The sequence below is a fragment of the Heterodontus francisci genome, chromosome 5, assembly GCF_036365525.1.
Source record: "Heterodontus francisci isolate sHetFra1 chromosome 5, sHetFra1.hap1, whole genome shotgun sequence".
Lineage (NCBI taxonomy): Eukaryota > Metazoa > Chordata > Chondrichthyes > Heterodontiformes > Heterodontidae > Heterodontus > Heterodontus francisci.
In genome coordinates this window covers 204,599,527-204,615,104 of record NC_090375.1, presented here as the reverse complement: position 1 = coordinate 204,615,104, position 15,578 = coordinate 204,599,527, and positions in this window count along the sequence as shown.

The following is a 15,578-nucleotide window of genomic DNA, read 5'->3' as shown; positions in this document are numbered from 1 at the left end:
TTCACATCAACATCAGGGCTATTGTTCCTGAGACTGTTCATCCACATCAACACCAGGGCTATTGTTCCTGAGTCTGTTCATCCACATCAACACCAGGGCTATTGTTCCGGAGACTGTTGATCCACATCAATACCAGGGCTATTGTTCCTGAGTCTGTTCATCCACATCAACACCAGGGCTATTGTTCCTGAGACTGTTCATCCACATCAACACCAGGGCTATTGTTCCTGAGTCTGTTCATCCACATCAACATCAGGGCTATTTCTCCTGAGACTGTTCATCCACATCAACACCAGGGCTATTGTTCCTGAGACTGTTCATCCACATCAACACCAGGGCTATTGTTCCTGAGACTGTTCATCCACATCAACACCAGGGCTATTGTTCCTGAGACTGTTCATCCACATCAACACCAGGGCTATTGTTCCTGAGTCTGTTCATCCATATCAACACCAGGGCTATTGTTCCTGAGACTGTTCATCCACATCAACACCAGGGCTATTGTTCCTGAGTCTGTTCATCCACATCAACACCAGGGCTATTGTTCCTGAGTCTGTTCATTCACATCAACACCAGGGCTATTGTTCCTGAGTCTGTTCATCCACATCAAAACCAGGGCTATTGTTCCTGAGACTGTTCATCCACATCAACACCAGGGCTATTGTTCCTGAGACTGTTCATCCACATCAACACCAGGGCTATTGTTCCTGAGACTGTTCATCCACATCAACACCAGGGCTATTGTTCCTGAGAATGTTCATCCACATCAACACCAGGGCTATTGTTCCTGAGTCTTTTCATCCACATCAACACCAGGGCTATTGTTCCTGAGACTGTTCATCCACATCAACACCAGGGCTATTGTTCTTGAGACTGTTCATTCACATCAACATCAGGGCTATTGTTCCTGAGTCTGTTCATCCACATCAACACCAGGTCCATTATTCCTGAGACTGTTCATGCACATCAACACCAGGACTATTATTCCTGAGACTGTTCATCCACATCAACACCAGGGCTATTGTTCCTGAGTCTGTTCATCCACATCAACACCAGGTCCATTATTCCTGAGACTGTTCATGCACATCAACACCAGGGCTAATGTTCCTGAGTCTGTTCATCCACATCAACACCAGGACTATTATTCCTGAGACTGTTCATGCACATCAACACCAGGGCTATTGTTCCTGAGTCTGTTCATCCACATCAACACCAGGGCTATTGTTCCTGAGACTGTTCATCCACATCAACACCAGGGCTATTGTTCCTGAGTCTGTTCATCCACATCAACACCAGGGCTATTGTTCCTGAGTCTGTTCATTCACATCAACATCAGGGCTATTGTTCCTGAGACTGTTCATCCACATCAACACCAGGGCTATTGTTCCTGAGTCTGTTCATCCACATCAACACCAGGGCTATTGTTCCGGAGACTGTTGATCCACATCAATACCAGGGCTATTGTTCCTGAGTCTGTTCATCCACATCAACACCAGGGCTATTGTTCCTGAGACTGTTCATCCACATCAACACCAGGGCTATTGTTCCTGAGTCTGTTCATCCACATCAACATCAGGGCTATTTCTCCTGAGACTGTTCATCCACATCAACACCAGGGCTATTGTTCCTGAGACTGTTCATCCACATCAACACCAGGGCTATTGTTCCTGAGACTGTTCATCCACATCAACACCAGGGCTATTGTTCCTGAGACTGTTCATCCACATCAACACCAGGGCTATTGTTCCTGAGTCTGTTCATCCACATCAACACCAGGGCTATTGTTCCTGAGACTGTTCATCCACATCAACACCAGGGCTATTGTTCCTGAGTCTGTTCATCCACATCAACACCAGGGCTATTGTTCCTGAGTCTGTTCATTCACATCAACACCAGGGCTATTGTTCCTGAGTCTGTTCATCCACATCAAAACCAGGGCTATTGTTCCTGAGACTGTTCATCCACATCAACACCAGGGCTATTGTTCCTGAGACTGTTCATCCACATCAACACCAGGGCTATTGTTCCTGAGACTGTTCATCCACATCAACACCAGGGCTATTGTTCCTGAGAATGTTCATCCACATCAACACCAGGGCTATTGTTCCTGAGTCTGTTCATCCACATCAACACCAGGGCTATTGTTCCTGAGACTGTTCATCCACATCAACACCAGGGCTATTGTTCCTGAGACTGTTCATCCACATCAACACCAGGGCTATTGTTCCTGAGACTGTTCATCTACATCAACACCAGGGCTATTGTTCCTGAGATTGTTCATCCAGATCAACACCAGAGCTATTATTCCCGAGTCTGTTCATCCACATCAACACCAGGTCCATTATTCCTGTGACTGTTCATCCACATCAACACCAGGGCTATTGTTCCTGAGTCTGTTCATTCACATCAACATCAGGGCTATTGTTCCTGAGTCTGTTCATTCACATCAACATCAGGGCTATTGTTCCTGAGACTGTTCATCCACATCAACACCAGGGCTATTGTTCCTGAGACTGTTCATCCACATCAACACCAGGGCTATTGTTCCTGAGACTGTTCATCCACATCAACACCAGGGCTATTGTTCCTGAGTCTGTTCATTCACATCAACATCAGGGCTATTGTTCCTGAGACTGTTCATCCACATCAACACCAGGGCTATTGTTCCTGAGACTGTTCATTCACATCAACATCAGGGCTATTGTTCCTGAGTCTGTTCATCCACATCAACACCAGGTCCATTATTCCTGAGACTGTTCATGCACATCAACACCAGGACTATTATTCCTGAGACTGTTCATGCACATCAACACCAGGACTATTATTCCTGAGACTGTTCATGCACATCAACACCAGGGCTATTGTTCCTGAGAATGTTCATCCACATCAACACCAGGGCTATTGTTCCTGAGTCTGTTCATTCACATCAACATCAGGGCTATTGTTCCTGAGACTGTTCATCCACATCAACACCAGGGCTATTGTTCCTGAGACTGTTCATTCACATCAACATCAGGGCTATTGTTCCTGAGTCTGTTCATCCACATCAACACCAGGTCCATTATTCCTGAGACTGTTCATGCACATCAACACCAGGGCTATTGTTCCTGAGACTGTTCATTCACATCAACATCAGGGCTATTGTTCCTGAGTCTGTTCATCCACATCAACACCAGGTCCATTATTCCTGAGACTGTTCATGCACATCAACACCAGGGCTATTATTCCTGAGACTGTTCATGCACATCAACACCAGGACTATTATTCCTGAGACTGTTCATGCACATCAACACCAGGGCTATTGTTCCTGAGTCTGTTCATCCACATCAACACCAGGGCTATTGTTCCTGAGACTGTTCATCCACATCAACACAAGGGCTATTGTTCCTGAGTCTGTTCATCCACATCAACACCAGGGCTATTGTTCCTGAGACTGTTCATCCACATCAACACAAGGGCTATTGTTCCTGAGTCTGTTCATCCACATCAACACCAGGTCCATTATTCCTGAGACTGTTCATGCACATCAACACCAGGACTATTATTCCTGAGACTGTTCATCCACATCAACACCAGGGCTATTGTTCCTGAGTCTGTTCATCCACATCAACACCAGGGCTATTGTTCCTGAGTCTGTTCATTCACATCAACACCAGGGCTATTGTTCCTGAGTCTGTTCATCCACATCAAAACCAGGGCTATTGTTCCTGAGTCTGTTCATCCACATCAAAACCAGGGCTATTGTTCCTGAGACTGTTCATCCACATCAACACCAGGGCTATTGTTCCTGAGACTGTTCATCCACATCAACACCAGGGCTATTGTTCCTGAGACTGTTCATCCACATCAACACCAGGGCTATTGTTCCTGAGAATGTTCATCCACATCAACACCAGGGCTATTGTTCCTGAGTCTGTTCATCCACATCAACACCAGGGCTATTGTTCCTGAGACTGTTCATCCACATCAACACCAGGGCTATTGTTCCTGAGAATGTTCATCCACATCAACACCAGGGCTATTGTTCCTGAGAATGTTCATCCACATCAACACCAGGGCTATTGTTCCTGAGTCTGTTCATCCACATCAAAACCAGGGCTATTGTTCCTGAGACTGTTCATCCACATCAACACCAGGGCTATTGTTCCTGAGAATGTTCATCCACATCAACACCAGGGCTATTGTTCCTGAGACTGTTCATCCACATCAACACCAGGGCTATTGTTCCTGAGACTGTTAATCCACATCAACACCAGGGCTATTGTTCCTGAGACTGTTCATCCACATCAACACCAGGGCTATTGTTCCTGAGACTGTTCATCCACATCAACACCAGGGCTATTGTTCCTGAGACTGTTCATCCACATCAACACCAGGGCTATTGTTCCTGAGTCTGTTCATCCACATCAACACCAGGGCTATTGTTCCTGAGTCTGTTCATCCACATCAACACCAGGGCTATTGTTCCTGAGTCTGTTCATTCACATCAACACCAGGGCTATTGTTCCTGAGTCTGTTCATCCACATCAAAACCAGGGCTATTGTTCCTGAGACTGTTCATCCACATCAACACCAGGGCTATTGTTCCTGAGACTGTTCATCCACATCAACACCAGGGCTATTGTTCCTGAGACTGTTCATCCACATCAACACCAGGGCTATTGTTCCTGAGAATGTTCATCCACATCAACACCAGGGCTATTGTTCCTGAGTCTGTTCATCCACATCAACACCAGGGCTATTGTTCCTGAGACTGTTCATCCACATCAACACCAGGGCTATTGTTCCTGAGAATGTTCATCCACATCAACACCAGGGCTATTGTTCCTGAGAATGTTCATCCACATCAACACCAGGGCTATTGTTCCTGAGTCTGTTCATCCACATCAAAACCAGGGCTATTGTTCCTGAGACTGTTCATCCACATCAACACCAGGGCTATTGTTCCTCAGAATGTTCATCCACATCTACACCAGGGCTATTGTTCCTGAGACTGTTCATCCACATCAACACCAGGGCTATTGTTCCTGAGACTGTTAATCCACATCAACACCAGGGCTATTGTTCCTGAGACTGTTCATCCACATCAACACCAGGGCTATTGTTCCTGAGACTGTTCATCCACATCAACACCAGGGCTATTGTTCCTGAGACTGTTCATCCACATCAACACCAGGGCTATTGTTCCTGAGACTGTTCATCCACATCAACACCAGGGCTATTGTTCCTGAGACTGTTCATCCACATCAACACCAGGGCTATTGTTCCTGAGACTGTTCATCCACATCAACACCAGGGCTATTGTTCCTGAGACTGTTCACCCACATCAAAACCAGGGCTATTTTTCCTGAGACTGTTCATCCACATCAACACCAGGGCTATTGTTCCAGAGAATGTTCATCCACCTCAACACCAGGGCTATTGTTCCTGAGACTGTTCATCCACATGAACACCAGGGCTATCGTTCCTGCGACTGTTCATCCACATCAACACCAGGTCCATTATTCCTGAGACTGTTCATCCACCTCAATACCAGGTCCATTATTCCTGAGACTGTTCATCCACATCAATACCAGGAATATTGTTCCTGAGACTGTTCATCCACATCAATACCAGGGCTATTGTTCCTGAGACTGTTCATCCACATCAACACCAGGTTATTGTTCCTGAGACTGTTCATCCACATCAACACCAGGGCTATTGTTCCTGAGTCTGTTCATCCACATCAACACCAGGGCCATTGTTCCTGAGTCTGTTCATCCACATCAATACCAGGGCTATTGTTCCTGAGTCTGTTCATCCACATCAACACCAGGGCTATTGTTCCTGAGACTGTTCATCCACATCAACACCAGGGCTATTGTTCCTGAGACTGTTCATCCACATCAACATCAGGGCTATTGTTCCTGAGACTGTTCATCCACATCAACACCAGGGCTATTGTTCCTGAGACTGTTCATCCACATCAACATCAGGGCTATTGTTCCTGAGACTGTTCATCCACATCAACACAAGGGCTATTGTTCCTGAGACTGTTCATCCACATCAACACCAGGGCTATTGTTCCTGAGTCTGTTCATCCACATCAACACCAGGTCCATTATTCCTGAGACTGTTCATCCACATCAACACCAGGGCTATTGTTCCTGAGTCTGTTCATCCACATCAACACCAGGGCTATTGTTCCTGAGACTGTTCATCCACATCAACACCAGGGCTATTGTTCCTGAGACTGTTCATCCACATCAACACCAGGGCTATTGTTCCTGAGTCTGTTCATCCACATCAACACCAGGTCCATTATTCCTGAGACTGTTCATCCACATCAACACCAGGGCTATTGTTCCTGAGTCTGTTCATCCACATCAACACCAGGGCTATTGTTCCTGAGACTGTTCATCCACATCAACACCAGGGCTATTGTTCCTGAGACTGTTCATCCACATCAACATCAGGGCTATTGTTCCTGAGACTGTTCATCCACATCAACACCAGGGCTATTGTTCCTGAGTCTGTTCATCCACATCAACACCAGGGCTATTGTTCCTGAGACTGTTCATCCACATCAACACCAGGGCTATTGTTCCTGAGACTGTTCATCCACATCAACATCAGGGCTATTGTTCCTGAGACTGTTCATCCACATCAACACCAGGGCTATTGTTCCTGAGACTGTTCATCCACATCAACATCAGGGCTATTGTTTCTGAGACTGTTCATCCACATCAACACCAGGTCCATTATTCCTGAGACTGTTCATCCACATCAACACCAGGGTTATTGTTCCTGAGTCTGTTCATCCACATCAACACCAGGGCTATTGTTCCTGAGACTGTTCATCCACATCAACACCAGGTCCATTATTCCTGAGACTGTTCATCCACATCAACATCAGGGCTATTGTTCCTGAGTCTGTTCATCCACATCAACACCAGGGCTATTGTTCCTGAGACTGTTCATCCACATCAACACCAGGGCTATTGTTCCTGAGACTGTTCATCCACATCAACATCAGGGCTATTTTTCCTGAGACTGTTCATCCACATCAACACAAGGGCTATTGTTCCTGAGTCTGTTCATCCACATCAACACCGGGTCCTTTATTCCTGAGACTGTTCATCCACATCAACACCAGGGCTATTGTTCCTGAGACTGTTCATCCACATCAACACCAGGGCTATTGTTCCTGAGACTGTTCATCCACATCAACACCAGGTCCATTATTCCTGAGACTGTTCATCCACATCAACACCAGGGCTATTGTTCCTGAGTCTGTTCATTCACATCAACACCAGGACTATTATTCCTGAGACTGTTCATGCACATCAACACCAGGGCTATTGTTCCTGAGACTGTTCATCCACATCAACACCAGGGCTATTGTTCCTGAGACTGTTCATCCACATCAACATCAGGGCTATTGTTCCTGAGACTGTTCATCCACATCAACACCAGGTCCATTATTCCTGAGACTGTTCATCCACATCAACACAAGGGCTATTGTTCCTGAGACTGTTCATCCACATCAACACCAGGTCCATTATTCCTGAGACTGTTCATGCACATCAACACCAGGACTATTATTCCTGAGACTGTTCATGCACATCAACACCAGGGCTATTGTTCCTGAGACTGTTCATCCACATCAACACCAGGGCTATTGTTCCTGAGACTGTTCATCCACATCAACACAAGGGCTATTGTTACTGAGACTGTTCATCCACATCAACATCAGGGCTATTGTTCCTGAGTCTGTTCATCCACATCAACACCAGGGCTATTGTTCCTGAGACTGTTCATCCACATCAACACCAGGGCTATTGTTCCTGAGTCTGTTCATCCACATCAACACCAGGTCCATTATTCCTGAGACTGTTCATGCACATCAACACCAGGACTATTATTCCTGAGACTGTTCATGCACATCAACACCAGGGCTATTGTTCCTGAGACTGTTCATCCACATCAACACCAGGGCTATTGTTCCTGAGACTGTTCATCCACATCAACACCAGGGTTATTGTTCCTGAGACTGTTCATCCACATCAACACCAGGGTTATTGTTCCTGAGACTGTTCATCCACATCAACACCAGGGCTATTGTTCCTGAGACTGTTCATCCACATCAACACAAGGGCTATTATTCCTGAGACTGTTCATCCACATCAACATCAGGGCTATTGTTCCTGAGACTGTTCATCCACATCAACACAAGGGCTATTGTTCCTGAGACTGTTCATCCACATCAACACCAGGGCTATTGTTCCTGAGTCTGTTCATCCACATCAACACCAGGTCCATTATTCCTGAGACTGTTCATCCACATCAACACCAGGGCTATTGTTCCTGAGTCTGTTCATCCACATCAACACCAGGGCTATTGTTCCTGAGACTGTTCATCCACATCAACACCAGGGCTATTGTTCCTGAGACTGTTCATCCACATCAACACCAGGGCTATTGTTCCTGAGTCTGTTCATCCACATCAACACCAGGTCCATTATTCCTGAGACTGTTCATCCACATCAACACCAGGGCTATTGTTCCTGAGTCTGTTCATCCACATCAACACCAGGGCTATTGTTCCTGAGACTGTTCATCCACATCAACACCAGGGCTATTGTTCCTGAGACTGTTCATCCACATCAACATCAGGGCTATTGTTCCTGAGACTGTTCATCCACATCAACACCAGGGCTATTGTTCCTGAGTCTGTTCATCCACATCAACACCAGGGCTATTGTTCCTGAGACTGTTCATCCACATCAACACCAGGGCTATTGTTCCTGAGACTGTTCATCCACATCAACATCAGGGCTATTGTTCCTGAGACTGTTCATCCACATCAACACAAGGGCTATTGTTCCTGAGACTGTTCATCCACATCAACATCAGGGCTATTGTTTCTGAGACTGTTCATCCACATCAACACCAGGTCCATTATTCCTGAGACTGTTCATCCACATCAACACCAGGGTTATTGTTCCTGAGTCTGTTCATCCACATCAACACCAGGGCTATTGTTCCTGAGACTGTTCATCCACATCAACACCAGGTCCATTATTCCTGAGACTGTTCATCCACATCAACATCAGGGCTATTGTTCCTGAGTCTGTTCATCCACATCAACACCAGGGCTATTGTTCCTGAGACTGTTCATCCACATCAACACCAGGGCTATTGTTCCTGAGACTGTTCATCCACATCAACATCAGGGCTATTTTTCCTGAGACTGTTCATCCACATCAACACAAGGGCTATTGTTCCTGAGTCTGTTCATCCACATCAACACCGGGTCCTTTATTCCTGAGACTGTTCATCCACATCAACACCAGGGCTATTGTTCCTGAGACTGTTCATCCACATCAACACCAGGGCTATTGTTCCTGAGACTGTTCATCCACATCAACACCAGGTCCATTATTCCTGAGACTGTTCATCCACATCAACACCAGGGCTATTGTTCCTGAGTCTGTTCATTCACATCAACACCAGGACTATTATTCCTGAGACTGTTCATGCACATCAACACCAGGGCTATTGTTCCTGAGACTGTTCATCCACATCAACACCAGGGCTATTGTTCCTGAGACTGTTCATCCACATCAACATCAGGGCTATTGTTCCTGAGACTGTTCATCCACATCAACACCAGGTCCATTATTCCTGAGACTGTTCATCCACATCAACACAAGGGCTATTGTTCCTGAGACTGTTCATCCACATCAACACCAGGTCCATAATTCCTGAGACTGTTCATGCACATCAACACCAGGACTATTATTCCTGAGACTGTTCATGCACATCAACACCAGGGCTATTGTTCCTGAGACTGTTCATCCACATCAACACCAGGGCTATTGTTCCTGAGACTGTTCATCCACATCAACACAAGGGCTATTGTTACTGAGACTGTTCATCCACATCAACATCAGGGCTATTGTTCCTGAGTCTGTTCATCCACATCAACCCCAGGGCTATTGTTCCTGAGACTGTTCATCCACATCAACACCAGGGCTATTGTTCCTGAGTCTGTTCATCCACATCAACACCAGGTCCATTATTCCTGAGACTGTTCATGCACATCAACACCAGGACTATTATTCCTGAGACTGTTCATGCACATCAACACCAGGGCTATTGTTCCTGAGACTGTTCATCCACATCAACACCAGGGCTATTGTTCCTGAGACTGTTCATCCACATCAACACCAGGGTTATTGTTCCTGAGACTGTTCATCCACATCAACACCAGGGTTATTGTTCCTGAGACTGTTCATCCACATCAACACCAGGGCTATTGTTCCTGAGACTGTTCATCCACATCAACACAAGGGCTATTATTCCTGAGACTGTTCATCCACATCAACACCAGGGCTATTGTTCCTGAGACTGTTCACCCACGTCAAAACCAGGGCTATTGTTCCTGAGACTGTTCATCCACATCAACACCAGGGCTATTGTTCCTGAGAATGTTCATCCACATCAACACCAGGGCTATTGTTCCTGAGACTGTTCATCCACATCAACACCAGGGCTATTGTTACTGAGACTGTTAATCCACATCAACACCAGGGCTATTGTTCCTGAGACTGTTCATCCACATCAACACCAGGGCTATTGTTCCTGAGACTGTTCATCCACATCAACACCAGGGCTATTGTTCCTGAGACTGTTCATCCACATCAACACCAGGGCTATTGTTCCTGAGACTGTTCATCCACATCAACACCAGGGCTATTGTTCCTGAGACTGTTCATCCACATCAACACCAGGGCTATTGTTCCTGAGACTGTTCATCCACATCAACACCAGGGCTATTGTTCCTGAGACTGTTCATCCACATCAACACCAGGGCTATTGTTCCTGAGACTGTTCATCCACATCAACACCAGGGCTATTGTTCCTGAGACTGTTCACCCACATCAAAACCAGGGCTATTTTTCCTGAGACTGTTCATCCACATCAACACCAGGGCTATTGTTCCTGAGAATGTTCATCCACATCAACACCAGGGCTATCGTTCCTGAGACTGTTCATCCACATCAATACCAGGGCTATTGTTCCTGAGACTGTTCATCCACATCAATACCAGGTCCATTATTCCTGAGACTGTTCATCCACATCAATACCAGGAATATTGTTCCTTAGAATGTTCATCCACATCAACACCAGGGCTATTGTTCCTGAGACTGTTCATCCACAAAAACACCAGGGCTATTGTTCCTGAGACTGTTCATCCACAAAAACACCAGGGCTATTGTTCCTGAGACTGTTCATCCACATCAATACCAGGGCTATTGTTCCTGAGACTGTTCATCCACATCAACACCAGGGCTATTGTTCCTGAGACTGTTCATCCACATCAACACCAGGTCCATTATTCCTGAGACTGTTCATCCACATCAACACCAGGGCTATTGTTCCTGAGTCTGTTCATCCACATCAACACCAGGGCTATTGTTCCTGAGACTGTTCATCCACATCAACACCAGGGCTATTGTTCCTGAGACTGTTCATCCACATCAACACCAGGGCTATTGTTCCTGAGTCTGTTCATCCACATCAACACCAGGTCCATTATTCCTGAGACTGTTCATCCACATCAACACCAGGGCTATTGTTCCTGAGTCTGTTCATCCACATCAACACCAGGGCTATTGTTCCTGAGACTGTTCATCCACATCAACACCAGGGCTATTGTTCCTGAGACTGTTCATCCACATCAACATCAGGGCTATTGTTCCTGAGACTGTTCATCCACATCAACACCAGGGCTATTGTTCCTGAGTCTGTTCATCCACATCAACACCAGGGCTATTGTTCCTGAGACTGTTCATCCACATCAACACCAGGGCTATTGTTCCTGAGACTGTTCATCCACATCAACATCAGGGCTATTGTTCCTGAGACTGTTCATCCACATCAACACCAGGGCTATTGTTCCTGAGACTGTTCATCCACATCAACATCAGGGCTATTGTTTCTGAGACTGTTCATCCACATCAACACCAGGTCCATTATTCCTGAGACTGTTCATCCACATCAACACCAGGGTTATTGTTCCTGAGTCTGTTCATCCACATCAACACCAGGGCTATTGTTCCTGAGACTGTTCATCCACATCAACACCAGGTCCATTATTCCTGAGACTGTTCATCCACATCAACATCAGGGCTATTGTTCCTGAGTCTGTTCATCCACATCAACACCAGGGCTATTGTTCCTGAGACTGTTCATCCACATCAACACCAGGGCTATTGTTCCTGAGACTGTTCATCCACATCAACACCAGGGCTATTGTTCCTGAGACTGTTCATCCACATCAACACCAGGTCCATTATTCCTGAGACTGTTCATCCACATCAACACCAGGGCTATTGTTCCTGAGTCTGTTCATCCACATCAACACCAGGGCTATTGTTCCTGAGACTGTTCATCCACATCAACACCAGGTCCATTATTCCTGAGACTGTTCATCCACATCAACACCAGGGCTATTGTTCCTCAGTCTGTTCATCCACATCAACACCAGGGCTATTGTTCCTGAGACTGTTCATCCACATCAACACCAGGGCTATTGTTCCTGAGACTGTTCATCCACATCAACATCAGGGCTATTGTTCCTGAGACTGTTCATCCACATCAACACCAGGTCCATTATTCCTGAGACTGTTCATCCACATCAACACAAGGGCTATTGTTCCTGAGACTGTTCATCCACATCAACACCAGGTCCATTATTCCTGAGACTGTTCATGCACATCAACACCAGGACTATTATTCCTGAGACTGTTCATGCACATCAACACCAGGGCTATTGTTCCTGAGACTGTTCATCCACATCAACACCAGGGCTATTGTTCCTGAGACTGTTCATCCACATCAACACAAGGGCTATTGTTACTGAGACTGTTCATCCACATCAACATCAGGGCTATTGTTCCTGAGTCTGTTCATCCACATCAACACCAGGGCTATTGTTCCTGAGACTGTTCATCCACATCAACACAAGGGCTATTGTTCCTGAGTCTGTTCATCCACATCAACACCAGGTCCATTATTCCTGAGACTGTTCATGCACATCAACACCAGGACTATTATTCCTGAGACTGTTCATGCACATCAACACCAGGGCTATTGTTCCTGAGACTGTTCATCCACATCAACACCAGGGCTATTGTTCCTGAGACTGTTCATCCACATCAACACCAGGGTTATTGTTCCTGAGACTGTTCATCCACATCAACACCAGGGTTATTGTTCCTGAGACTGTTCATCCACATCAACACCAGGGCTATTGTTCCTGAGACTGTTCATCCACATCAACACAAGGGCTATTATTCCTGAGACTGTTCATCCACATCAACACCAGGGCTATTGTTCCTGAGACTGTTCACCCACGTCAAAACCAGGGCTATTGTTCCTGAGACTGTTCATCCACATCAACACCAGGGCTATTGTTCCTGAGAATGTTCATCCACATCAACACCAGGGCTATTGTTCCTGAGACTGTTCATCCACATCAACACCAGGGCTATTGTTACTGAGACTGTTAATCCACATCAACACCAGGGCTATTGTTCCTGAGACTGTTCATCCACATCAACACCAGGGCTATTGTTCCTGAGACTGTTCATCCACATCAACACCAGGGCTATTGTTCCTGAGACTGTTCATCCACATCAACACCAGGGCTATTGTTCCTGAGACTGTTCATCCACATCAACACCAGGGCTATTGTTCCTGAGACTGTTCATCCACATCAACACCAGGGCTATTGTTCCTGAGACTGTTCATCCACATCAACACCAGGGCTATTGTTCCTGAGACTGTTCACCCACATCAAAACCAGGGCTATTTTTCCTGAGACTGTTCATCCACATCAACACCAGGGCTATTGTTCCTGAGAATGTTCATCCACATCAACACCAGGGCTATCGTTCCTGAGACTGTTCATCCACATCAATACCAGGGCTATTGTTCCTGAGACTGTTCATCCACATCAACACCAGGGCTATTGTTCCTGAGTCTGTTCATCCACATCAACATCAGGGCTATTGTTCCTGAGACTGTTCATCCACATCAATACCAGGTCCATTATTCCTGAGACTGTTCATCCACATCAATACCAGGAATATTGTTCCTTAGAATGTTCATCCACATCAACACCAGGGCTATTGTTCCTGAGACTGTTCATCCACAAAAACACCAGGGCTATTGTTCCTGAGACTGTTCATCCACAAAAACACCAGGGCTATTGTTCCTGAGACTGTTCATCCACATCAATACCAGGGCTATTGTTCCTGAGACTGTTCATCCACATCAACACCAGGGCTATTGTTCCTGAGACTGTTCATCCACATCAACACCAGGGCTATTGTTCCTGAGACTGTTCATCCACATCAACACCAGGTCCATTATTCCTGAGACTGTTCATCCACATCAATACCAGGGCTATTGTTCCTGAGACTGTTCATCCACATCAACACCAGGGCTATTGTTCCTGAGACTGTTCATCCACATCAATACCAGGGCTATTGTTCCTGAGACTGTTCATCCACATCAACACCAGGGCCATTGTTCCAGAGACTATTCATCCACATCAACACCAGGGCCATTGTTCCAGAGACTATTCATCCACATCAACACCAGGGCTATTGTTCCTAGACTGTTCATCCACATCAACACCAGGGCTATTGTTCCTAGACTGTTCATCCACATCAATACCAGGGCTATTGTTCCTGAGACTATTCATCCACATCAACACCAGGGCCATTGTTCCAGAGACTATTCATCCACATCAACACCAGGGCTATTGTTCCTAGACTGTTCATCCACATCAACACCAGGGCTATTGTTCCTAGACTGTTCATCCACATCAATACCAGGGCTATTGTTCCTGAGACTGTTCATCCACATCAACATCAGGGCTATTGTTCCTAGACTATTCATCCACGTCAACACCAGGACTATTGTTCCTAGACTGTTCATCCACATCAACACCAGGGCTATTGTTCCTGAGACTGTTCATCCACATCAACACCAGACCTATTATTCCTGAGACTGTTCATCCACATCAACACCAGGGCTATTGTTCCTGAGACTGTTCATCCACATCAACACCAGGACTATTGTTCCTGAGACTGTTCATCCACATCAACACCAGGGCTATTGTTCCTGAGACTGTTCATCCACATCAACACCAGGGCTGTTGTTCCTGAGACTGTTCATCCACATCAACATCAGGGCTATTGTTCCTGAGACTGTTCCTCCACATCAACACCAGGGCTATTGTTCCTGAGACTGTTCATCCACATCAACATCAGGACCATTGATCCTGAGACTGTTCCTCCACATCAACACCAGGGCTATTGTTCCAGAGACTGTTCATCCACATCAAAACCTAAGATCATAACAAAATAATATGCAAAACATGTTTGAGTAAATTTGTGAGAAATATAAAATTATTTTGTTTTTTATATCCTCTAATGACGATATTTTATGACACACAACTAAGTATGGTTCATTGAATCAGTTTGTTCAGTGGAATGTAACTAATATCCCTGCTCACATTC